At 38.3% G+C, this 24,588-nt stretch overlaps 1 non-coding gene across 1 annotated transcript; it reads right to left on the bottom strand.

The window, feature by feature from the left end:
* Positions 1-24,241: 24,241 nt before the first annotated feature.
* On the bottom strand, positions 24,242-24,313 carry TRNAG-UCC (transfer RNA glycine (anticodon UCC)). Its single transcript has one exon. It is a non-coding gene; the product is annotated as a tRNA-Gly (tRNA).
* Between the last annotated feature and the right edge of the window lie 275 nt (positions 24,314-24,588).

Genomic DNA, 24,588 nt, shown 5'->3' on the forward strand with positions numbered 1-24,588 from the left:
GTATGTCCAGTTTCTGAGGTTAATATATTATATAAAATTTACAGAATAGTTCCCGATCTTTTCAATACACATTGAATTCATGAAGTTTGGAAACTGAAGAGGGAAAGAAATCCTACCATTAATCTTTTAGTGTTGATCATTCAGATATGTCAGGTTTTAAATTTGATAGAAGAAAATCCAGAGTTGCTTTAAAAACCAGGTTGACCTTAACTAATATGTTGAAGAAAGATAATCTTCTGGCTTCAGCTGCAGCCAGTATAATCAGCTGGTTTTGATTTCTTTCAACTATTTTAAGACACAAACTATGTCAGCTAGGTAACATAGTCACCCATACACTGGTTCCTGAAAGCAAGAAAGAAGTCATGGAAATTCAAAGAAATTTCAGAGTGTGCTACAGATATTGGCTTGATCTTAGCTACCTTAGTGACTCAAGCAGGACTCATATTTATGATTGAACAAATCACAGATTTTTTCACTACAGAAATGTTCAGACAAACTGCTGGTTCCCAGTGCATAGAAGTAAATAAAATTGGATTTTATAGTCTAGTCTTTTCATATCAGCTTTTGTACCTGTACTACAAGAACAGATGGAGTATGGGAAAAATTTGAAGTGTTAATTGATTTTGTTTGAATCCTGTTACCCTCTGTTTGGTGCGAATTGTTAAGTTGTCAAAACATTAAGTTATATAGGGAATGGAGCAGAGAATAAACAAAAAGATAATTCTCTTCATATCAGAGGTATCTCTTCAGCTAACATACTATGTTCACACTGGCTATCCCATCTCAGGTTGCTGAAAAATAAGTGGAATAACAAAAGAGCAATAAGAAAAAGCCTGTTCTCAGAAAATAAAAACTGTCTTTGCTTTCCTTAGAAAAGAGATTAAAATGAAGAATTTCTATTACAGGAAATTTGTTGAGTTTAAGAATTTAAGTACATTGAAATACACTGAGAAAACAGACAAGTATGGAACTATCAAGAGTATCTTGGATTATAATAATTATCCCCCAAAACATTAAAAGGAGCATTTGTCTTTATGCTTCACAAGTGTAACTATTAGACATTGCGATCTAATGTGCGGGAACAGATTACTTGCTGCTTCTGTGAAGTCACGTCACCTTTCTCAGAAACATCAGGTATAGACGGTTGATATGGATAAGATTTTGGAATGATGGATTAAGATCCAATATAGCTATCCCTGTATTTACATGTACTTAGAAAAATAACAGCAGAATAAAATAAGGCGCATTTAAACCTCCCAAAAGCTCTGACTACGTCCTATGGATCAGGTATTTTATCATGTGTAATTCATATTATGGTCTGAAGTAAGAAACAATGTCTCCACAGGATTACATGGAGTTTTCTCTCCCCAAGCATTCATACACTGAAAGCAGGAAGAATAAAGGAAAGTGATAATTAACCAGGTTGAGAGGAATTCCTCTTCCACTGTCATGTTGGGTCTAGCTTCATTGCAATGCATCATTCTCATGTCAAAATACTAGAAAGCAGATTTTAGGCAACAGTTTAGCTCAAGATTATTTCTGTTGTAAAAAGCAGGTTTCCCTTCAGGATGTTTGAAACTGAAGTTCTGTCCTGAACTTCTGTCTGAAGTTATATCACCTCTGTAATAATACTTTTGACCCATAAGAAAATATAAATGTTCTTTTCCACAGAAAAACAAATCAGGAAATAAGTATTGAAGATCGAAATTAATAACGATGCTTAAGAAAAAACACCTTTGTCAGACAAGAATGTATTACAATGAGTAGCATGTCAATATTTAGAAATAATTAGCCAGTTACACTGCTAGTTGATAATATTGCAGTGAATATAGGCAGACCTGTGGATTAAAAACTCACTGTTACAATCACATCAAAATTAACTGAACAATATAATGCAGAACACTTTGCAAGATAGCAAGTCAGATGACTTCTACCTTAGCAAAATTGACCCAATAGACAAACACAACTAATTGAACCTTATGCATATAAACTCTTAAGTGGTGAATTATCACAACTTCAGGAATCTTTTTTTCTTCATTTGGAATATTTCTTATAGTTTGCAGACACTAAACATAAGAAGTTTCTGGGATTTTGTTATATTTCTTGAATCTTTCAATATTATTCTTTTTTAACTTTAATGAACAAAGAATGTGAAATCTGCTAACAATTTTCTTACTACCATGACCGAGACTATATATTATAATTAACTTTTGTCATCTTTATCTTAATTTTTTCTCTGTGGATGCAAAATGAGTAACCTGTGGATCCCAGTTATATGGGAAATTCCAGCTTGAGGGATACTGGTTGGTTAGTAGAAATTTGTGGAAAAAAAAAGGCACCATTACAAATTAAATAATCTTTTGTCAGTTTATGTGGTTTTTAATCTTAGTTCTGCATGTAGAAAAAATGCATTCATTTGATTGTAAGGGCTGTTGATTTTCTTATGCTTTTTTAGTATCTTTTATTCTTGCATCTCCTTTGCAACTTATCTGTGCATTTCTTGCACTCCATATTACAAGTGACATTCTGGATGAGGAAAAGGAGGAGGAGAATCCAGAGAGGCAGATCATCATACAACAAAGTAGATGACGGAATTCTGTGTTAAATAATCTGCTGTTCATTAGCTTCTATTTTGCTACCTCTCTCCCAAAAGAAGCACAGCTCTTTTATGCCTCACTTACTTTCTCTAATAGCAGATCTACATTGGACTTGGGAAAGCAAGCTACATCAACCATAAAACTCAAATACCATGAAGCATAGGTACAGGTAAGGGACAAATATAATGATTATATATTCCCATTTTTTATGAAATTAAAAGAAATTAGTCTATTTGCCAAAGGAAGGAGGATCAACTGTGCAATCTGCAGGCTTCTATAAGAATATTGTGATCACCTAACGCTGTGATAAAATAGTTAAAACAGTTATATTTTCAGTTTGCAACAGCATCATAAAATTACCAGGTTTGGAATTTTTCTCTTTAAGCATCCATTTACATAGTGGCATTTTGTATATTGACATAACAGTTTGCTTAGTATCCGTAATGTATTGCTAAATGATAAAGATAATCATTACATTTTTAATGATATGGGGGTTTACTTTTAATTCTGACAACCCTGTATTATAAAAATATGGTATGTTTCATCACAGTTCTGGTTTCTTAAGTTGACACTGGTAAAAACTACCCATTAAGAAAATGCTGAGCCTTCTTAAAGCCGTATTTTACTTGGCAATAATAGCTTTTAAAAGAAGTTGTACTGGCTGCAGACAGACAAGTGAGTTAAATTCATCTGTATTGATAAAGAGCCACTGATTTAAGTGGATTCACCACAAAGATGAAGTTGGCCCAGATGCTGGAGAACAGTCACTTTCTCTCTTCTTGCCAAGAGAATTTCAGTCCAAAAGAAAGAAAACATTCCCCTATTATGGTCTAGTCTGAAAATCTCCATAGAGTTAAAGAAGTACTCAAGTATCTCTCATCAATATTCCCTTTCTCCTGCCCTATGAGAAACCTGAAATATGTCAGGCAAACAACTGTCAAATTACCAGTAGCTAAATGAAAATTGTTTCCTGTCCTCAGTGCTATAAACAGTCTTTACTTCAGCTTTCCTTACAGAACTGGAAAGGCAGGATGAAAGTGTGTAATCCCATTTTGTAATCTGTTTTTATATCTGCTAGTTGACTAAGAGCATGTCTTCTCAGTCCCGGAAGATGAGTCAACTAATGTACTTCATTCGACTTCCTTCTCACTCTCATCCTCATCTCCAGATGTATACCAGAGAGACTGATTCCTCTCCCAGTCATTACATAAGAATCACTGCACTCTTGCCTAAATAGTCCTTACGTTGTTAAGCACTGTAAGAAAATTGTAAGGAACAGGATATTGTAAGGACTACAAGCATGTCTAAATGTTCACATAGTGTATGTCTTCATTATCTCTCCGCAACATCCAGACTGTATATGGTCAAATTTGATTATTTTTATTTATTATAATAATATTATTACTTTATTATAATAAATCTTCTTTTCAAGGTTTATAGGCGTTGGTTTTTTGGGGGTTTTTTTAAGCAAAACATGAAACCCTATTACTTATTTTGTGCAATTAATTGTCATATAATTATCAGTGCTTCCCATGTGTGCTTCCTCAGCTCCAGTTTCATAAAGGCAGCTTTAAAAGTAGTGAAACAGGAGGCAAAAGCAAGTTTTGGTCATCCTGAGAAAACAAGACACCTGCTGGATGACAATGCAAAGTGTCAAGTGGAAAAACAGGTTTCCTAGCAGAGAGTAATTGAGAAAAGCTTCTGCATGTATCTGAAAGAAATGGAGAACCAAAAAATATTTAATCCTGTAGAAAGTCAGATTTCCTGTCTTTGGTATTGTCCCCTTTAAGAGAAGGTATTAACAAAAACAAAGGACACAAAATCCTGTAGTTCTTTTGAAGATGAAGGAGGAGGTTATACTGTTTAGTAAAATGCCAGCTATGTATTTTTCCCCACTTCTGAGCTTCAGTTCTCATCCAAAACATAGCAAACCAAGCAAATGTAAATGTGGAAGTGCCTTACCATTTTTGTTTCCCATTTCATAAGGAACCCTAACTTATATTGGTGAGACAGAAAGATGCTAATCAAGCTGAATCATCTATGCTAGAATATGCCTTTTGTATCAAAATCTGCAAACTTTGCTGTTGTTCAAATGTTGCACCTAAACTGCTCTTGGACCTTTAGAAAATAATCATGTGATTGTTCTTCAGACTGCACAAAGTTACCATAATTGTAAAGTTTGATCCTGCTTCTATTAAATGAATGGGAAACATTATCTGAATTTCAATAAGAGCCACACCTTTAGCTACATGAATTGTAAGGCACTTTCTTCAAACGGTAATAATTACATTAGTGATATCCAGGGAAATCTTTAGCATTTAGTTTGATAGTTAGGATGTAAAAGAAGAAAGCTAGGTCTCAAAGGAAGTACATGTATTTTAACACTACAAAACACATATTTTAGGATTTCAAAAACTCAGAAAAAGTAAACTTTTTTTCAAATAAGAGAGATGGTGGTACATACAAATCTTGATATCCTGCTCAGAGTGCCAGAGGATACTTCAAGAATTATATCCTTCCAGAACCTGTCTTTCATCTGCACAAAATGGACTTTCAGGGTGTCCTGCCAAGGGATGCCAAGTTGCTGATTTCCTGTAGAAAAGCTGTGTCCAAACAGAAAACCAGGGAATGCTCGAACGTGAAAATATAGATCAGTCTTTAATTGTACACCAGCAAAAGACCATCTTAGTGGCCACTTTTTTGATCTCCTGCTTGATAAAGTAATTCAGCTGTGGTTGGAGAAAGAGCGCAAAGTATTCAGAGTAGTCAGCACAGTCAACCTAAAAATATGACAGGAATTCTAAGGGAAATTAATCAGCAAAATGAGAAATTATCAATAATTGTAACATCAATTTTTGAAAGTATTAAAGTAACTACTGCTCTTGTAGCGGATTTTAAAGTGTAAGAAAAATTCTCCTGAGACGAGAATGTGGAAGGAGTTAAAAGCAAACAGACATTTTCCAAGCAACTAATTGTAATTTAATCACAATATTGTAGAGAAAAATATGCATTATATTTGATTTGAATGTATAGCATATATACTTTAATAGTCACTTTCAGTAACAAAAATAAATCAGTATAAAATACTACCTGAGTGCCCAGTGCCTCATGAAGTAAAAATGAAAAGATATTGTCTAAGGTTTACATGAAAATAGGAATAAAAATTAATACTGTCATTTAAGACCTCTTTTACACTAATTTTCTGAATGTTCTTATCTTTTCAGATTACAGTAGCTATAAAAAAGACTTGGAGAAGACTCCCCTGAAGGGGTTTACAGCAGACCTGCTTCTGATGCACAAAGCAGGTATTTAATGATACACAGTATTGCCTATAGATGTGTCTGCACTGCAGTCAGGTGTCATTTAATTCTCTGTAGCTTAGATATTGAGAGGAACAAAAGTGTGGGAAGTGGACTCAGCATAAACTACAAAAAGATCCTAGGTATGTATTTGCCAGATAAAACCCATACTGTTTAATTCTCTTGATTGTAGTATAGCCCAGCCTTGGGGTAAAAATACATTGCATTCACAAACTGGAATCTACAGCAAAACGACTGCTAATCTGTCTTTTCTACACTGAAAAGACCAGCTACTATGAGAGTACACTGGGAAGTTTCTCTCATCTAATTTTAAGTGTCTAAACTGATGCCCTCAGACTCCCCATACAGCCTAGGCACCTGTAGAGAGAGGTGTGTCACTTCACTCCTTTCACTCGCCTGAGCTGCAATGACATACTCTGCAGATATTTTTTTTTTTTCCCCACCAACCAAGAAGGAAATCCTGGGAGTCTTGTTCCAGCCTTGGCTAAGTTAAGGTAAAGTAACCCCACACAGTACAGCAGCATAAAGCCTTGATAATAGGAGTGTTCAATAATGGTTGAACAACTGGAATTTGGTGAGAGGGCATTTGGTTTTGGACTTAGTAAGGGTCAGGAATCTGTATAAAAGAGTTCAAATTATACTGTCACAAAAAATGCATCTGTTTAGTCACACATTTCATTTATTATGATATATATATAACAGGCATCTAATTCCTTTTCCTACACCAATTTCTTCCTCTGCTGGGGGTTAATTATCCTATAATCGTAGTACAAATTATCCAAGTGAGATGGTGACATGTTTTACTTTACCAACTTCCTGACAAAGTCCCTGGGATGTAATCAATTTAACACAATGACAGTGCAATCTAGAGGATTATATCACTGATAGATTTGACTCGTAACTGAAACCTCAGAAAAAAAGGGAATTTTGTGGATAAACTGTGACCTACTCAGATCAGATCTGTAGATGTTAAAAAATTAAAAAAGCATAAAAAAACACCCAATGCATCTTATCAGGTGAGGTGATAACAAGCAGGCAGTTGTAAATACTGGCTTTCACTTCCCAAAGCTGATGAGTTTCAAGGTCGAAATCTGCATATGAAGAGCAGGAGGTGGTCTAGGAAGCATATGCAGAGATACAGATCTGTCTGAGGACTCACATGTACTTTAGACATGAAGAAAGACTGCATACCCAAAAGCTGGTTAATTTTTCCCAACTATAGAAAATGATCTAATAAAAAGGTATTTCCTTCACCTGCAAATCTTGCCTTTCCTCTAAAGGTTTGTATACACATTATAAGCTGTTAGCTTTTGTAGTCTTTGAGTGGAGTTATACACCTCATATGTTATGCAGCAAGGAGTTAAATATCTGCTCTAAACTGGTGTTTATCCTAAACAAAACCTGACAAAGTGGGGAAAAAAATAAATAATATGATGGCTTGTTATTTTTGGAGAGCAAATCCATGACTTCCTATAGAAAAGCACTATGTCTTCTCACTGATTTACACAGAGATCAATCTATTTCACTGCTTGCATGAGAACACAGAGTAATCAAAAAGAAAAGTTTGGAAAAATCTTCGTCTTCTATTTTGACTTTAAAATCTTAGTCACATATGCCCAGATATACTTATGAAACAATTCAGTCTCTACTTTTATATAGTAATACACATGTTCTAGTCTACAACAAGTACAAGATATATCAAAATGTACAATTATAGAATTATAGCTACAATAAGAGCCAATACTAAGTAGTAAAGAGATGTGCACAGTAACTGTGTCATGAAGGAAAGAGAGAAAAGATTCCCATCTTATTTCATTTACAAAACCCCTCCAGCTGGTTTTCTTGGCGAGAAGCAGAAGAAGAAAATCTATGTGGAGGATGCAGCTTAAACTGACAGTCTTGAAAATGTAAATCTGCTTGCAAAACAATGCATAAACTCTATAGAAGAACTGGATTCTGTTGAGTCATTCATTATTTTAATGACTTCCTGCTTTAATACACATCCTCTCTCTTCCTTCATGCAAGCTGTTTCAATCCTTGTTAAGGATTTAGCCTTACAATGAAGCTTTTATAACTTTCTGGATCTTTGTCATGTTGGCATACGGGTCATTCCCTTTATGTAAGGACAAGAAGAAGGCAGAGAACAGTTGTCCTGTGGGATAAGGGAAAAATCAAACCTGAACTGGCCAAGTATTGCTCTGAAATACAGAGTAAGTTGCTTTTTCCCTTAAGAGCTAAATACTGGCAGGTAGCAAGTGTGGAGGAAACCTAAACATGTTTCAATGCTATCTGTTCCAGCAGATGTCACTAAGAGGCAATGGTGTTTATAGTATGGCCAAATCAGAGACAAGCAGGTATTTCTAAATCACAGAAGTATGGAAAAGTATGAAACATTTATTTTTCTCCCAAATAGTCCTTTACTTTGGATCCAGATCTGGAAATAAACTCCTGTTTTCCACTACGTTTCAAAGGCTATGGTAATATATACTCTTTATAGAAAACTATATGGAGATCAGGAGACAAGCTGAGTGCCATTGCTAAGGAAATAGTGACAGTTTAAAAGAAATAGAAGTGTATTCATCTCCATAAAATGTATATTTTTAAAGAAGGAATTTTTGAATGCTGCAAAAGTTTAAACAACTTTGAGACAGATTTATTATTATTATTGTTGTATCATTATTGACAGTCTTCTGATTATTAAGCTGAAAAAAACCACAAACAATTGGAGTATAGAAGAAGAAAGAAAATTATGGATTCTCAGGGGAATATTATGCTCGTGTAAGCTCTCTGAGACAAGGAACACCTCTCTGCTGTGTGGCTACGTAGCACCAAGCATGCTGATGTCTCAGTCCATGGCAGTTACTCTGGTGCTGCTGATATCCATTAACAGAGTCAATTGCAAACAAAAGATGGACCATTACGTCAGGTCACAGATTAGTTCCCATACGGTTTTAATAAGAACAAAGCATAAGCTACATTTATATTTGCTATTGTTCAATCCATTCTCTTTAGCAAACATGCAATTTGCATGAACTGTTCTTGTGTTTTAGGTAATGGATAGAGTTTGAGGTCAGAGATGGGAGCAAGGTACGTAAGGAGAAAGGAAAGGAAATGGAGCAAAAAGTTTCTACTACAAAACTAACACTTTTCCCTCCAAACCAGGGGTGCAGCCTGTAACCCCAGCAGTACAGCCAGATGTTTAGAAGTCTGCAATAGGAACACTCAGCTAATGGTGCAAGAGCAGCATAAACAGATGGTGCTATAGCACTCTCATATTCCCTATTCTCCACCCACCAACACCTGCTGTCTAATCCCCTTTTATTATTCAGCTTCCTAGCTAACAAATTATTACATTCTCACCTTTCATTTTTTTTTTGATATCACATCAAGGCCATCTATGCTCACAGTCTGGGTTTATGCTACCAAACTGTGTCATTTTAGGACTCCTGATTTCTACAGTTCTAAGTGAAAAGAGAGGCAGGCCCTCAGCTTCATTAAAAATACATAACCCATTGTGCAAGAATTCTCTGCCCTTTAAAAAACATATAAGCAAACATATATCACTAATTAGGAGAAGGGAAACAGCAAAATGTTATGCTATGCAAGGGTAATAAACTTACTCTCTCATTTGTGCTCTCTGTAGCCTCACAGACTCATCAGCATTTTAAATAGAAATGCCAAAAACCCTGAAGATGCCTTGAAGAACACAAATTCAGCTCCTCAGAGGTTTTTTTTTTTTAACATGGGTATGGTCCTGACAAGCATCTGTGTCTCATCAAGAGTTTGTCTTCATAAGGAGATCCTTAGTAAGCCCCTAATTGTGGGTTATGAGTGTCCAAATTTTGAAGATTGCGAATGTCAGCAGTTTGTAAAAGCATCACAGCCTCTCAATTTTAGAAAGGTCAGTAGGACTCTATTACAGTCAAATGTTCTCTGCAGGCTACATAATTCAATCCTCTATTATTCCTTGCTCTCTATTCCTCTTCCCTATTCCTTTTCCAAATACCCTGCATGAATAAAAGAATCATCGTTTCAGTGCAATGGAGCTGCCCCTTGGATGGGAGAAATCAGTTCTGGGCCAGTAGCACTACAGTACACAACCATTTCCAGCAGCCAAAATCTGCCCTTGGACATGAGTCAGTGGAAACATGCACATTCAGTGGTAGACTCTGGCCCCAGAAGGAGAAACAAAGAGTAAGCAGAGCAGCTGAAACTGCCTAAGGGATTTAGGTTGGCAGAACGTATTTAACCTAATTTGGCATGTGGTCAGGACACGAGAAGCTAATAGCTCATTGCTTTAAAAAGCTGGTCCTTTGTTTAATACAAATGTTCATGGTATTGGCTTCGTATCTTATCTGTCAGCTCCAAAGTAAAAGAAATCCCAGTTTCCATAATGCTATTATGTGTGAACATTTGCTGTTTTGACTTGTTGAAAATCATGACATCAATGAAATCACCAGCATGCAGGTTCTCCTTGAAGCTTCCCCACTTACTGGCCTGGTCTTCAGACCCAACATTCCCTGTGGAAGTGTTGATACAATATGAGTTAGATGGAAGAGCAGCCTTGCAGGAGTAGAGAGGTGCTTCTGATTCTGCCAAGACCCTGGGGAAGCACATCCTTACAGAAGAGACTGCCTGCCACACCAAACCTAAACACCACATTGCACAGTGTCAGAAAAGGACTGGAAATGTACATATTATCAAAACTGCAGTGTCTGTATCAACAGCTCTGAGAATATAACATACCCTACCAAAATCCCATTAAATGAAATAAAACAGGCTGTTTGCTTAATAATTTCATTTTAATATAATGATCAGGCCATATATTAATTCTTATTTCCATTATTTTACTTCTCCTCTCTTCAAAGCAGTCATTAAAATCCTCATTCATTTTAAGTCTCTACCATGCCAATGCATTTACTAGTCTCTCTGCTTACATCTGTGCATAGTCCCACTGATGTCAAAGGGAAAGGTTATAAATAGTAAATATGGAAAGGGTTGACTAGGGGCTTCTGAGAACGTGTAATATTTGGCTTCTGAAATATCTGTAACTGGTCATAACTTAAAATAAGAAGGCTACACTTTCTGAATTGAGCAAATTTTTCCTGGTGCATGAATATATATGTTTCTTCATTCTACTTTGAAGCAGATTTTTAATCTGGTGAATAAATATGACGGTATTTCAGTCATCTTAGACTGTATGTTTTCAATTTGAAGGACTGTAGAGACACTTCTAAGAAAATTATTAAAATAATTATGGAAAGAGCACTTCTTGACTGTAAACTTAAAGGCGTTCTGCAGGAGTCTGTATCTTTAGGGGAAGATGGTCTCTAACGATCTTCAAATTTAAAAACAATGAGCTTAGATTAAGCTGCTAAGGCTGACTTTTGGAGGCAACTTATCTGTCTGAATCCCATGAAGGTGGCCCAGTAATAGAGACTTGACCCTTTCTGGGGTGCTGTGCCCAAGCTTTTCCACTTTTCTCTGTACCTAGTACCAGTACCTCTGCTTAGTGCATCGCCTTTGTGGATCCCATTTAGAAGTGTTTAATTCTCCCCACATATACAATACAGAAACTAGATGACTAACATAAACTTTGATTTACACAAAATGTCAGTGTGCCTGTAACTTATATATAGTGTACAGGTTCCCCTGTTAACAGAGAGCAAAATTTAGCCTCTCCATCTTCAGTTTGAAAGACTCAGTTCATTATTTTATTTTATATTGGTTTATATGAGGAAACATTTGGCCAATTTACCTTTAGTTTTGCTGAAAAGTTCCCCAGATGAAACTTGAAAATTTTGATGGCAAAGAAACTTTATTGCTCAACTTAAAAGAGAGATCAGTGTAGATGTTTTAAGAACCATAACAGTGTGATATTAATACTCGATACAGAAATAATGAAACAACTGATACATAAATACACAGTTAGATAATTCTAAAGATGTACACTCTTAACTCAAATAAATTAGTAGATCTACAACCGCAAATGTTATAAGAAGTTGAAATTCCACCTCTCCTTTTTAAGATACAATATTTCAAGACCAAATCCATGGTAGAAGCCAATTATAAATCTCACATTTTTCCTTACCAAGCACATATCCTGACCTTATTGTTCCTTGCCAAGGCTTGGCCTTGATATGTGCTATTTAAAAAGCAAACAAAGAACCTGAACTTGTTCAAACTCTGGGAATATTTCAGCCTATAGCTCAGCAAAAACCTTTATCTGAAACCAATGAACTTCTCAGGACCATTGAGAATTGACCAGAGGGGCCAATTAACTGTTGCACAGTCTCACTGATTCTGTGTCAATAATTTATAAATTTAGAGAGCAGGCAGGTTTTTGCTACTGGTTTAAAATTAAAGTGCCAGTTCTCAGAAAGTCTGTACCACTTAACTGAATTCAGTGGACCAGCACAGGTCTAAACTCACTGAAGATCTAACACAAATATTTTCAAACATATTATTTCCTTCCAGAAATAAAAATTGGTTCACCATTGAAAAAGCATTAATTAAATGTCCATATTCTTTATATAGTAAAATAGCTACTTTGTTTCTCTTTTATTTCCAGGTAGTATGGGAAGGTGGCAGCTAGCTGTCATTGGAAAGAGCACAGATCAGTTTTACAGGAAAGGCAGGCACCTAAAGAATCTGTTTTCTACCTCACAACAACAGCAACCAATATCTTAAGGCGTTTTTGGTCCCCTTCTGGTTTACCCTGTGGTTTTTCTGACTACCTAAGAAATAAATTTATTTCGGATGCCATGGACTGCTTTTGTGTTGGCTGAATATTATTTAATTGGGAATGTTTTATTACCCATAGAATATATTGAACAAATGGATGTGGTAGGTGACTTTGTCCATGTAAGCAGAAGTTAAGTATCACTAATAACAGAGCCTTCATGGCCCCATTATGGTCACTTATTTCTACCCCTGCTGAAAAAAGCGTTACTCCACTTCTTTACCAAAATTGGGACAGATTACAGTGCATTCTGGGATGCAAAAGGCTGCCATTACTTAGCTGGGTTGAGTTTACTCACTCACTTGGCATAGGTCAGTAAGGGTATCAAAACCAAAGATTTTTAGACTATGTTGCACAGAAAATTTTGGTTTTGGCTCCAGAGCTGTCTGGGCACGCACTGCTGCTCTTTCCAGCTGCTGCTGAAATATCCAAACTAATTTTTTTCCAGAGTATGTGCAAAAGCCTATCAGTCTTTCATGCCAATCACCTGAAAAACAATTAAAGTGTATTCACGCATTCCAAACATTAATTTTGCATATAGATATTTTCTTTTTTTGCCACTGTTGAAGATTCTCTACACTGGCAAACATGACAAAGGTTCACCCTTATGCCTGTGTAGAAAAAAATAAAAGGAATGAGTGCCAGTTCTGATCCAGAAGTCTCATCTAACAATTAAGCTAAATAAGTTCCCAGACTATTATTTATTAATATTACAAATCTGTGCTATCTTAAAAGGTCACTGCAGGCAACAGTTTTCAGGAGGCCCAAGGAAGAGCATGCCCAGCTTTGGATATACAATTGATGGGGTCCAGCATAGTATAATTGTTTTCTGATAGAGCTTCCATTTAATATCAGCCAAGAAATCTTGGGTTCCTTCAAGTATGTGACCCAGGAGAAACTGATTCAATTTGAAGGCAGAGTAATCCTTTCCTGAAGCTACTGTATCTGGATATGTCTGGCAAATGGTGTCTGGTTATTATGTTCAAGACTAGGATGAGACCTGACTAAACTCATTTTCATGAGGTGTAAAAGTAATATATTTAGCTCAGTGCACCACTGAAATCCTGGCATTGCTGACTCCACAAAGATTCTATTCATATTTCACATTTAGAAGATAAATTTGCTTTAAAAAAAGTATTTGGCATTTTTTAAGAGAGCTTGATGGGTTTAAGGTTATGTCTTTTTCCATCAAAATCAAAAGTTAACTTGGAAATATATAAAAGAATGTAAATTAAATTTAGTGAATACCATTTTATGATCCATCCTGATGCATATAATTGACATAGGTAGAAAATACATCTGTGGCGAAGAAGTGGAAAATTGGAACATTATGGATTTTCCACCAGGCTCCCTTGTTAGTGAATCTAAACTAATCTTTAGAGAATTCCTGAGAAAGCATGAAGAGGTTTCTTCTCCTAAAAAAAGTGCTGAGCAAGTGAAAAGGGAGCCAGAACAGACACTGCCACTTTACTTTAAGGATTTAGATGTGTTATTTAATTTGATTTCTGCAAAGACAAAACTAAACAGTGATGGCAGCTGATTCCCCCTGGAGTATCTGGTAATCTATATTAAGTAAACTTAATATAGAATGTAAAACAAAAGCCTTTGAATGAAAAGTTTTTCCATACTGGTGGTCAAACTGAATTATCTGGACAGATTCACAACACATAATACTCTAGTTAAACTATGGCTTTTACCCTCCTTGTAACAGCAGCATAGTGTATTCATACATGATACGATTTTAAATTAACCAGCCAAAAACCTGCAGCCAGTCATCTGTGACAGTATGGACCTCAGTGAGGTCTAACTGACCTAGTTATTTACCCAGATTTTTGGACAGATTTTCAGGCTGCTTCATGCCATGTTACTAAGTTCTTTTAACCCTTCCTTGATCAAGCTATACCACTGAGTCTCCTAGGTGGGTATTACTAACATAAAACATGAGTAAGGGCTTCAGGAAGGCATAAACTGGATCAAGGCCTCACACCACAGCAGATGGAAAGGAGGACAGAGAAGGAAGATCTCCCCCACTCCTTATGGCACCTCAGCCCCACTCCAGCAGCACAGTGGGAGACTGGGATGACACCCAAATGACCTGCCCCACACAGGCAGGGCAATCCTCTCTGGTATGAAACCACCAGAATCTAGAGAGGGTTGCTCATCACAAAAAGTATTTTGACCCTAATGGGTTACTAGTTCTACCATATACGAAGGGTAACCGGAGGCTTTAAACACTGCAGTCAGCAAAACAATCTATACCTAATTAGAGTGCCAAGAGCTTGATGTTTCTAACCATGTTTCCCCGTGAAAATCTCACATGGATTCACAGGGCTCTGTAGTGAATGTATGTCTGTACCACAAAATTGTTGGAGAGATAACTGTTTCAGCATATTCATCCAAAGACACGAGACCTATAATTTTACACCAAATTATCTGTAATTGCCAGCAAAAGCATTGCGTGTGCAGAGGCATTCTCTGAGGGCTTGCCTTCGCCACACAGAAAGTCAGACCCTCCCACTGTCCACAAAGTAAAGCCCTCTGACCTAGGGCTTTAAATACAGACTAATTTATCTGGCTAGGATTACCTGCTGAGAAAACCATTGAGAACTAATGATCTGTCCTTTCCTCTTCCCAACACTGAAAGGCAGGCTGGGAAGCACAGGGACAGATTCCAGCTAGAACTGGGTAGAATGAAAGAAGTGGAGGGAGGTGTCTACAAAGCCACAGGGAGAAATTAAGATAACACAGAGAGGCGCCAGAATACAAGGCACTGGTAGAAGTTGCTGAGGGGGAACTGCTCTGAGGCACCAAAAGGTATATTTGGAGCTTTAAAATAAATTTTCCAACTGCATGAGAGGAAGAACAGTCCACTGGTCAGACCATTAGAAAACCTGGATTCAAGTAGTTATTCACAGATTTTCCTAAGGCAGTCAGCTGGCTTTTTTTATGCCTCAGAGACACAAAATATAGCTACACTGCCTTTTTTTCCCCATCTGCAAAATTGGGAATGACAGTTCTTCACTACTTCACAGAATACACTAAAGACTTTGAATTGCTCTAACATTATGGTAATAGGAGCTGTAGAAGCACCTAAGCCAACATGCTTTTTTACTTACTAATAAACATCATTTCTTTTATGGTAGCTGCTTTTTTTTTCCTATTCATGAGTCTCCAAAGAGAAGAGATCTCAATGTCCGTTAAGACCTGCTGAGTACATGTTTGTCATCAACAGTTTGTCTTAGAGTAAAACTGTAAAAATATGAAATTCTATGTTACTATAAGGAAGTTATAGAAACTTCCTTTAAATATGACACAGATACCTTAAGTTCAAAACCTGGAAGAAAGAAATTATGAGGTGACAGAACTTTCTGCTCTTAAGATACCTGCCTTCTCAATGGCAGTTACCAAGGCTCACTGTCTTAAAGTTTTTCTAGAATTACCAAGAATGCATAAAGAGAAACAAGAATGATTTTTCAATGGCATTATATATGCTTTTCATTTTCCTATGTGAGCACAGAAAAATCTCAGTTCCAATGAACTGACCGGAGAATGAGTAAAGGATTTAATGATTAATGCTATGTTTGCTTTGGGACAATCTCTGGAGTGTCAGAGAAATATGTGCAACAAAGCAGTGGTGTGACTGGGAATATTTCATAAGAAAAGGTTAAGCATGCTGCAGGTTTTTGTTTCTCTAAAAAATGATTATATGCCATCCAGGGCTCATAAATCCTTATTTCTGGTTTCATTTTCTTAATTGTTTGAAGACTCAGCATGAGTCAGGAAAGAGTTACTGAGGTTAGTTATCATACTTGAACTGTTGTGAAGCATCAGACAGAAATGTAGAGAAAATAATGTGAGAGGGATTTAGTTCTTTGAGAAACCATCTAAACATACTAGTCTGTTTATTTATCAAGCAAGAATAAAACATTACTTTCTGGAATGGAGTGAAAAATAATTACTAATTGAATAATATCTTAAAGTGTCTTCCAAATGGAGATTCATACCTGGGCTTGCTGAACATACAGACAGAGAGAACAGAATCTCCTGTTCTGGTTGTGCTTGCAGCTAACAGTGTCAGCCAATTTCCAGTGGAGTCAGTGGATGTGTGTTATTTGACTTGAAGGACGTTTGGATCAGGCCCTAGGCATCTACATGGATGTGGCCCATCAACAGTCAATTTTGCCCTTGTGCTGTTGGAAACTGGATTATGCCATTTAACTTTAATGATTTTGAAGTAGTTTGACAACCTCAGATGAAAAAGAAATACATAAATGCAGAGACAGGAGTACAAAGTGGAAACCTGTTCAGGATTTCTGCTTTCTTTGTGCTACTGATTGTTTCTATCGGGCAGTTGGTGACCCATTATGCTCAGCTAAACCAGTATTTCTTTGGAGAAATATGAAAATGCCAGTCCTTAAGGTAACATATGTAGAATAAAACATTAATCACTTTTTCCTTCTTGTAGATGGCCTTATGCTCAAATTACCATTGTTATATTGTAATTATCTACAAGAAGCAGGGGAATAAATGAAAAAAACTCTTTACATTTTCACTTGCTTTTCACCCCCTAAACTATAGATGAGACAAGGAAACAACAGAAGTCTCATTAAGTTGATTTGATTTTTCAAAAAATCTCAACTTATTTCCAGTCAAAAATGAACTACTGTATAGCTAAAAAGGCAGGGGACTTAAAACCCAGTCTTGTACACATGGCCATTACTAAAAGATATTACCTTCCTGATTCTGCATTTCTCATTCTGCACATCTTGACATTGAACTGGCAAGAAAACACATCTCCCCAGCAAGCCAGAGTCTGAAGGCAAGATCAGTTACTGAGGCAGCTAATGCTTCATACTGTGGAGGAGAAGCTCTGTGCTCCCTGCAGAGTACATTTCCTCAGTTAGGTCTCAGTTTAGGTAAGCTTACTTGGTTCTAGACTCAAGTGCATTGTGAAGTGTTCCATAAATGAGAATATATATAAATGTATTTTTAAGAGAGTAAGACATTAAAAGGACTAATACAAGGTATTAACAAAACAAACAAACAAAAAACCCCCAAACAAACCAATCAGTGTATGTTAGCTAGGAACACAAGGTTCTCCTCTTCAAGATACAAAGAACTAAATTCTGTGTGCATTCCCAGCTGAGATGGTGGGACCCTGTCCTTTTTCCCAGAATTATTGAAGCAAGACGTTTCTCTACCAGTACACTATGAGCATATCCTGCTCATTTCCCTTTCCCTTGGATTCTTCTGTCTTCACAAAGAGCCCAGAAACACAGGCTCAGACCTTTTTTATGGTAATTCTCTGATGTTCGTGACACTGTTTTAGACAAAGATCTGTCTGTGGTTCAGCACAAAACCAAACCTCAGACCTTGGAATCTGGCCCATATGCTATCAAATGTAGTAGAATTCATCTAAGCGTGTAGATATAAAGTATGATTCCATCAAGTCTTAAACAACATAGAGTCATATCTATATATGCTCTGAGTATGCTCTGAGTATTTTTATTAGCATAGAAAAGTAAAATAACTAATGATTCCAAAATACCCCAGGTTATTTTTAGCTTTACCGTGCTACCTTTTTTAACAATATGTTGTTTATTATTGATCACCTAGATATTGACCTTTAGAGGCTGAGTTTATATGAGCTAAATTCTAAGGGGGGTTTTATACACCAAACCCAAGGAACTTGAAAGAAGAAGAAAAATCCTTATCATGAACATTTTCCTTTTCCATTTTCTCCTGCTTCATCCACTGGACTGCAGAGGACATCACCCCCTTAACAGAAAGAAAAAGCATATGTCAATTTGCCTCACCTACAGAGCCTTCAGGCAAAATGCATCACTTTTTCAGGACTGTCAAGGACTGAATAAATCAGAGATAAGTGGGTTAAAATGTCAGCACCCACTGGGACCAAAATAAATCTGCCACATTTTTTCATCCAAGTGAAGTCTTAACTGCAATATCACCAGCACTTCATTCATTCATTTAGGAAGACAACATAAAACTCTTAATGATTAATTTTAATCTTTTTAAAAAGAGAAGAAAACAACAAGTTGTTGGCTTTTTTTTTTCCCCTTCTCGTAATAAGTCTGTGGAAGTCATCTTGTGCAAAAAGTCAGATAAGTGTGATGTGAAAGATGGTGTTAAAAGGCTTTCAAACTTTGTTTATTAATAGATGTAACCCTTTCACCTCTGCTACATCTGTCACTGCTAGGTTAAATATCATCTATCTTACTGGTCACCTGACTTCTTGTTATTAGTAGGGGAAAATGCCAGAAAAAACACTGAACGGTCACAAATCCATTACATAAAAATGCAAGAGCCTGAGCCCTCCTAATAAAACATAACCTAACATGGAGTAACCAAAGGCACTGAGGGTAGCCTCTGGCTTTAAAAGCATTCACTAGACCATTGATCATTGAAGACATCATGCAGTGACCTCACACAAACACAATGTAAACTCCCAAATTCATTGATGGCATTCCTAGTGCTCTGTCCAAATTTATATTGCCCCTCTGTAAACTGTTTGACATAAGCAGTGAAAGATGGAAACAGAAAAGAGCCTCCTCAATATGATGAGCATACCACCAAATGCAGCTGGATGCAAGTGAATTAACTTGTAGCTTACTTTGATGTTCAAAGAAATCTCAGGCCAAGATGTGTGTTAATAGAATTTTTGTAAGATTCTTGGAAGTATATTTTTCCTTCTGAATAGCCCAAAAAATATGCTAAAGTATAAAAATTCCCTGAGTCTTTTTTGAGAAGGTGAAGAATTGGAAAAAATATACTGCTTTATTATGCATTTATCAGGCAGAATATTATTGCTATATAAGTCAAATAATGCATTCAGAAAGGCATCTGGGTGTATGTCTGTGGGTGTATATATGTGTTCCTCCTTTCTGTCACTTTATCTCCTTCCTTCCTTCCTTCCTTCCTTCCTTTTGCAATAAGCACCAAGAATGCACAAGTCCAAAACCCTCAGTATTTTCACTCTTACTTTCACTAAGTGTGTTTCAAACACTGAACAAATGTGTCTGTTTTATACTTCAAAATTATAGAAATGAATTGTAAGGCAAAAGCCAAACTGTGAATACACAAAAAGAGTAGGAAGCTGAAGGAAAAAGCAGAATGATATCAGTTAACATATTAGCTGTTTAAACAATTTATTTTTTTTAAAAAAGTTTGAATATTGATTGATAATTAAAGTAATGGACTCAGGTGGATTATTGTAGATGGAAAGCTCAAGGACTGTTCTTTTTGAATAGGGATGCTGCAGAAGTTTTGTAGAGACAATTTATTTTTGACATTTTAGACATTGTGCTCCTGCAGTAAGTGGACAGGGAGGAGATATTACTGGAGTGTTCTCCCTTCTGTTTCCAAACCATCCATACTAGCAATAGATAAGTTCTTTCCCTGTTCCCAAAAGAAGAAAGAAATCAGAGAAATAATGAAGTTGCATCTGACTGTGGTTTTTACTCAGTTCCTGGAATGATGAAGTCACCTTTCTTGTGAGCTGATTGCAAAGTTACATTACAGCTCATTGCTAATAGACTGTGAAACGCTACTATTTGATTATTTCTAGCATAGACTGCTATCATTATGCACACTACAGGAATAGTAACACATCTCATGACTTTGCACAATTCTAACTGAAGTGTCAAAACAAAAACAAAAAATGAAAGGCAACATTGTCTTCCTTTGCAGTAAAAATGTAAAGAATCCAGAAGTATCTCATAGCTTAGAGGTTTTCAGCAAAGTTACTGCTTTTAAGCCATGAGAAAATACCTAGATTGCTGTTTCCATTTACTACAGAAGACCACAACTATAAGAAACAGTAGGGAGTGCATCTGGGAAGCACAGACATATCTATGAGAACAAGTGCTACGAAGACAGGTAAATATATAGTATTGAAATAACAGAAAATTTTCACTCTGGATTTGGCATGTGGGACACTGGCACTAAATCCCTCTTGTAGTTTCATGTTATTGCCTTCCTCTTCACCCTTCATCTGAGAGCTCAGCCTAAAACTGAGTGTCTAAAGGAGTGTCTATGAATGGACCTTGAGTAGCCCGTATACTATGGAATGTGACGCCTTGCTTGCTCCAACCAGCCACTGGCCTTACTCTGAAGTGGAGCATGCCTTGTGTTCCTCTGGGTCTAGATGTCTCAGCATCTCTTTTTAGAGCATTTTCCGGTCTTTCATGTAGGATTTTTCCCTCTAGCAGAATCCAGGCTTCAGAAGACAAAGAAAATAAACAGCTAAATATTTTTTTCCAACAGCAGTTGTGTTGGGTTTGTGTGGATGGCAGGGGGCTTTAGTATCAGGGGAGGGGACTACAGTGGTGGTCTCCTGTGAGAAGCTTCTCAAAGCTCCCCCAGCTCCACTGGATCACACCCACCTCTGTGCCAAGGCTGAGCCAAATAGCAAGGTGTCCGCGCCTCTGCAATAACGTATTTCAGAAGGGGAACCTGGGAGGAGTTGTAGCTGTGAGGAAGAATTGCAAGGGGCACACCTCTGCAAACACTGCAGTCAGTGGAAGAAAGGAGGAGGAGGAGGATGGCAGGGGGAGGTGCACCAGAGCAGAGACTCCCCTGCAGCCCATGGTGAGAGGGCAGGCTGTCCCTCTGCAGCCCATGGAAGTCCACAGTGGAGCAGATGCCCACCTGCAGCTCATGGAGGACCCATGCTGCAACAGGTGGCTGCACCCGAAGAAGGACGGGACTCTGGGAAGATCCCACTGTTGTAGTTCGATGCTGGAAGGACTGCAACACATGGGAGGGACCCATGCTGCAGCAGCTCAGGAAGAGTTGCCACCCACACTGGAGCAGTTTGGGAAGGGCTGCAGCCTGTGGGAAGTACTCATGTTGGAGAAAGTTTGTGGAGGACTGTCTCCTGTGAGAGGGACCCCATGCTGGAGCAGGGGAAGAACGTAAGGAGTCCTCCCACTGAGAAGGCAAGAGCCTTGGAGTATGAGGGACTGACCACCACCCCGCTCCCATGTGTCCCCCCACCCAGTGCTGCTGCAGTGGGAGGAGGTTGAGATGAGCAGATCAGGAGCAAAGCTGAGGCTGGGAAGAAGGGAGGGATGGGGGAAAGGTATTTTTAAGATGTGGTAATACTTCTCACTGTCCTACTCTGTCTGTTAAGTGTTGTTAGTGTTTGAATTAAACAGATGTTCTTTTTCTTCCCCTAATTAGTCTGTCTTTTGCCCGTGCTGGTAATGGGTGAGTCATCCCTCCCTGTCCTTATCTTGATTCCTGAGCCTTTACTTTCTTTTCTTCTTCCCATTACTGAGGGGGAAGTGGTGAGTGAGTAGCTGTGTGGTGCTCAGTTTCCCTCTGGGCTCAAACAAGGACAGCAGAATAACTTGATTCAAGTAGAGTGGTTAATCATTTTGACCTATCAGCTTAGGTTTAGGAACCTACAAGTTGCAATGAGAATCTGGGCAGGTAAAACCTTTCTGGTTTGATTTTCAATCCATTTCCTTCTGCTGGCATAGCACCCATACACTGCTTCCAGAACCTCTTCTCTTCAAGAAGGACAGAGGATTTGGTCTTCTTTCAAATATCAGCCTTTTGTAAATCTGTCCAGTTTATTTTATCTACATTTTCTCAGCCTGTATCTCCCTTTCTCAACTCCTCCTAAGAATTCTAGTCATTACCCATTCTTAGTTAGCTATGAAGTGCAAATGGCTAGAACTTCTCCCTGAGCTAGCTCATCTCCTTTAGCCCTTTCCTTCTTTTGATTATTATAAACCTATTGGTGCATTTTGTCCCTCTTAGGAAAAAAGAAGGAAAAAAAAAAAAAAAAGAGACACTGAAACAAAAGAAGCAAATATTCAGTATAATCGAATATTCTTCCATAGATGGGAGTCTTTCATGTTGTGGTGGTTTAGTCCCTGCCGGGGTTCGAGACCACGTGGCCGCTGCCCCTCCCCCACAAAGGGAGTGAAATACAAAGCCCCGGGGCTGAGATAAGGAGAGGTTTAATAAAACAGTGCAACAGCAACACAACAAACAATAACAGTGATAACAATGAACAGAGCAAAGTATATACTGATACAGCAAAGAGAGAACCGGCTGCGCCAACCCACACGATCACCGATTCTTCCCGCGCTCATGCCAGGATGTGACGTCAGCATGATATATGAATAACCCGGCTAGAGCTTCCCCCCACTGCTGGGGAAACTTAACCCTATCCTGGCTAAACCAGGACACATGTGAATAGGTCCTGTCTGCAATTGTCATGTAAACAGGTTTTGGAAATATAGGACAAATTCTTTTCAAAATTAGTTTGGAATAGAATATTTTATCTGAAAGTGTTGTCAAGAGTCAGGTTTCAAGTACAACAGGATTCTGAGAAGTGATTGACAGTGATTAATTTCATCACCAAAAGTGGTTGGCACTTTCAGAGACCTGGAGGGGCAGTCAGACAGTGAGGCTTCCTGGGAGGTACTTAAGCCTAGACTTTGGTGTTTCTGATGGCTCCTGAAGGCACCAGCTACTGGCTCTGTAGTGAACCATGGCTTGTATGCATTCCTCTACTCTATTGGAATAACACTTCTTCCCTTGGCTGTCTTGTCACAGCCCAGCTCCTGGTGCCATGCTCACTCCTAGAGAAATTGCTAGCATCTTTTATTGGTCCTCTGCCCTCCGTTCTTGCCTTGGCTGGACTCTTTGTCTTGAAGCACAGAATCATAGAATCACAGAATTATTGAGGTTGGAAGGGACCTCTGGAGGTCATCTGGTCCAACCCACCTGCTCAAGCTGGGACACCTAGAGCCAGTTGTCCAGGAGTGTGTCCAGACAGCTTTTGAATATCTCCAAGGATGGAGATTCTACAGCCTCTCTGGGCAACCTCTGCCAGTGCTTGGTTACCCTCACAGTAAAGAAGTGTTTCCTGATGTTCAGAGAGAACCTTCTGTATTTCAGTTTGTGCACATTGCCTCTGGTCCTACCACTGGGTACCACTGAAAAGAGCCTGTCTCCATCCTCCTTTGCACCCTCCCTTCAGCTATTTATATACACTAAGATTCCTTCCCTGTGCGTTCTCTTCTCCAGGCTAAACAGTCACTGGGTCTTTCCTCGTAGCAGAAATGCTCCAGCACTTTAACCATCCTCATAGCCTTCACTGGACCCTCTCCAGTATGCCCATGCCTCTCCAGTACTGGGGAGTCCAGAGCTGGACACAGTCACTGCTCCAGGTGTGACCTCACTAGCGCTGAGTAGGAGGGAAAGGTCACCTTCCTCAGCCTGCTGGCAACACTTTGTCTAATGAAGCTTAGGACAGACACCCTCAGCCACCTTTGCTGCAAGGGCACCAATGCTGACTCACGTCCAGCTCGGTGTGCACCAGCACCCCCAGGGCTTTTTCCGCCAAGCTGCTCTCTGGATGGGTGGCACCTCGGACATAAGGGTTACTCCTGCCCAGGTGTGCAGGACTTCGCACTTTTCTCCTTGTTAAACTTCACAAGGTTCCCGTTGACCCATTTTTCCAGCCTGTCGAGGTGTCTCTGGGTGGCAGCACCACCCGCCGGTGTCACCAGCCGCTCCGCTCAGCAAGGTGTCAAAAAGCAACTTGCGTTGGCCGGGAATCGAACCCGGGTCAACTGCTTGGAAGGCAGCTATGCTCACCACTATACCACCAACGCGGCGCTATATGTCTCTTCCTGGCTGAATCCATCCTTCTATTACAGTTTCTGCCCACTCCTGGTCTAACCACAGGATTTGTAAACTGCACACTACAAGTACAAAAAAAAAAGGACTACTGAGGGAAACATTCAAGTTTTCACTACGGCTGCCCAGGCTACTAGAAAAAGCTGGGGTTTTTTTTTAAAAAAACAGTGAAAAAAACTAAGGTATCATTCAGTGAAATATTACCAATGTTCTGATTTCTTGAAAAGAAATTCCAAATTAAAGGACTAAA

Source organism: Strix aluco, chromosome 1 (assembly GCF_031877795.1).
Source record: "Strix aluco isolate bStrAlu1 chromosome 1, bStrAlu1.hap1, whole genome shotgun sequence".
NCBI lineage: Eukaryota > Metazoa > Chordata > Aves > Strigiformes > Strigidae > Strix > Strix aluco.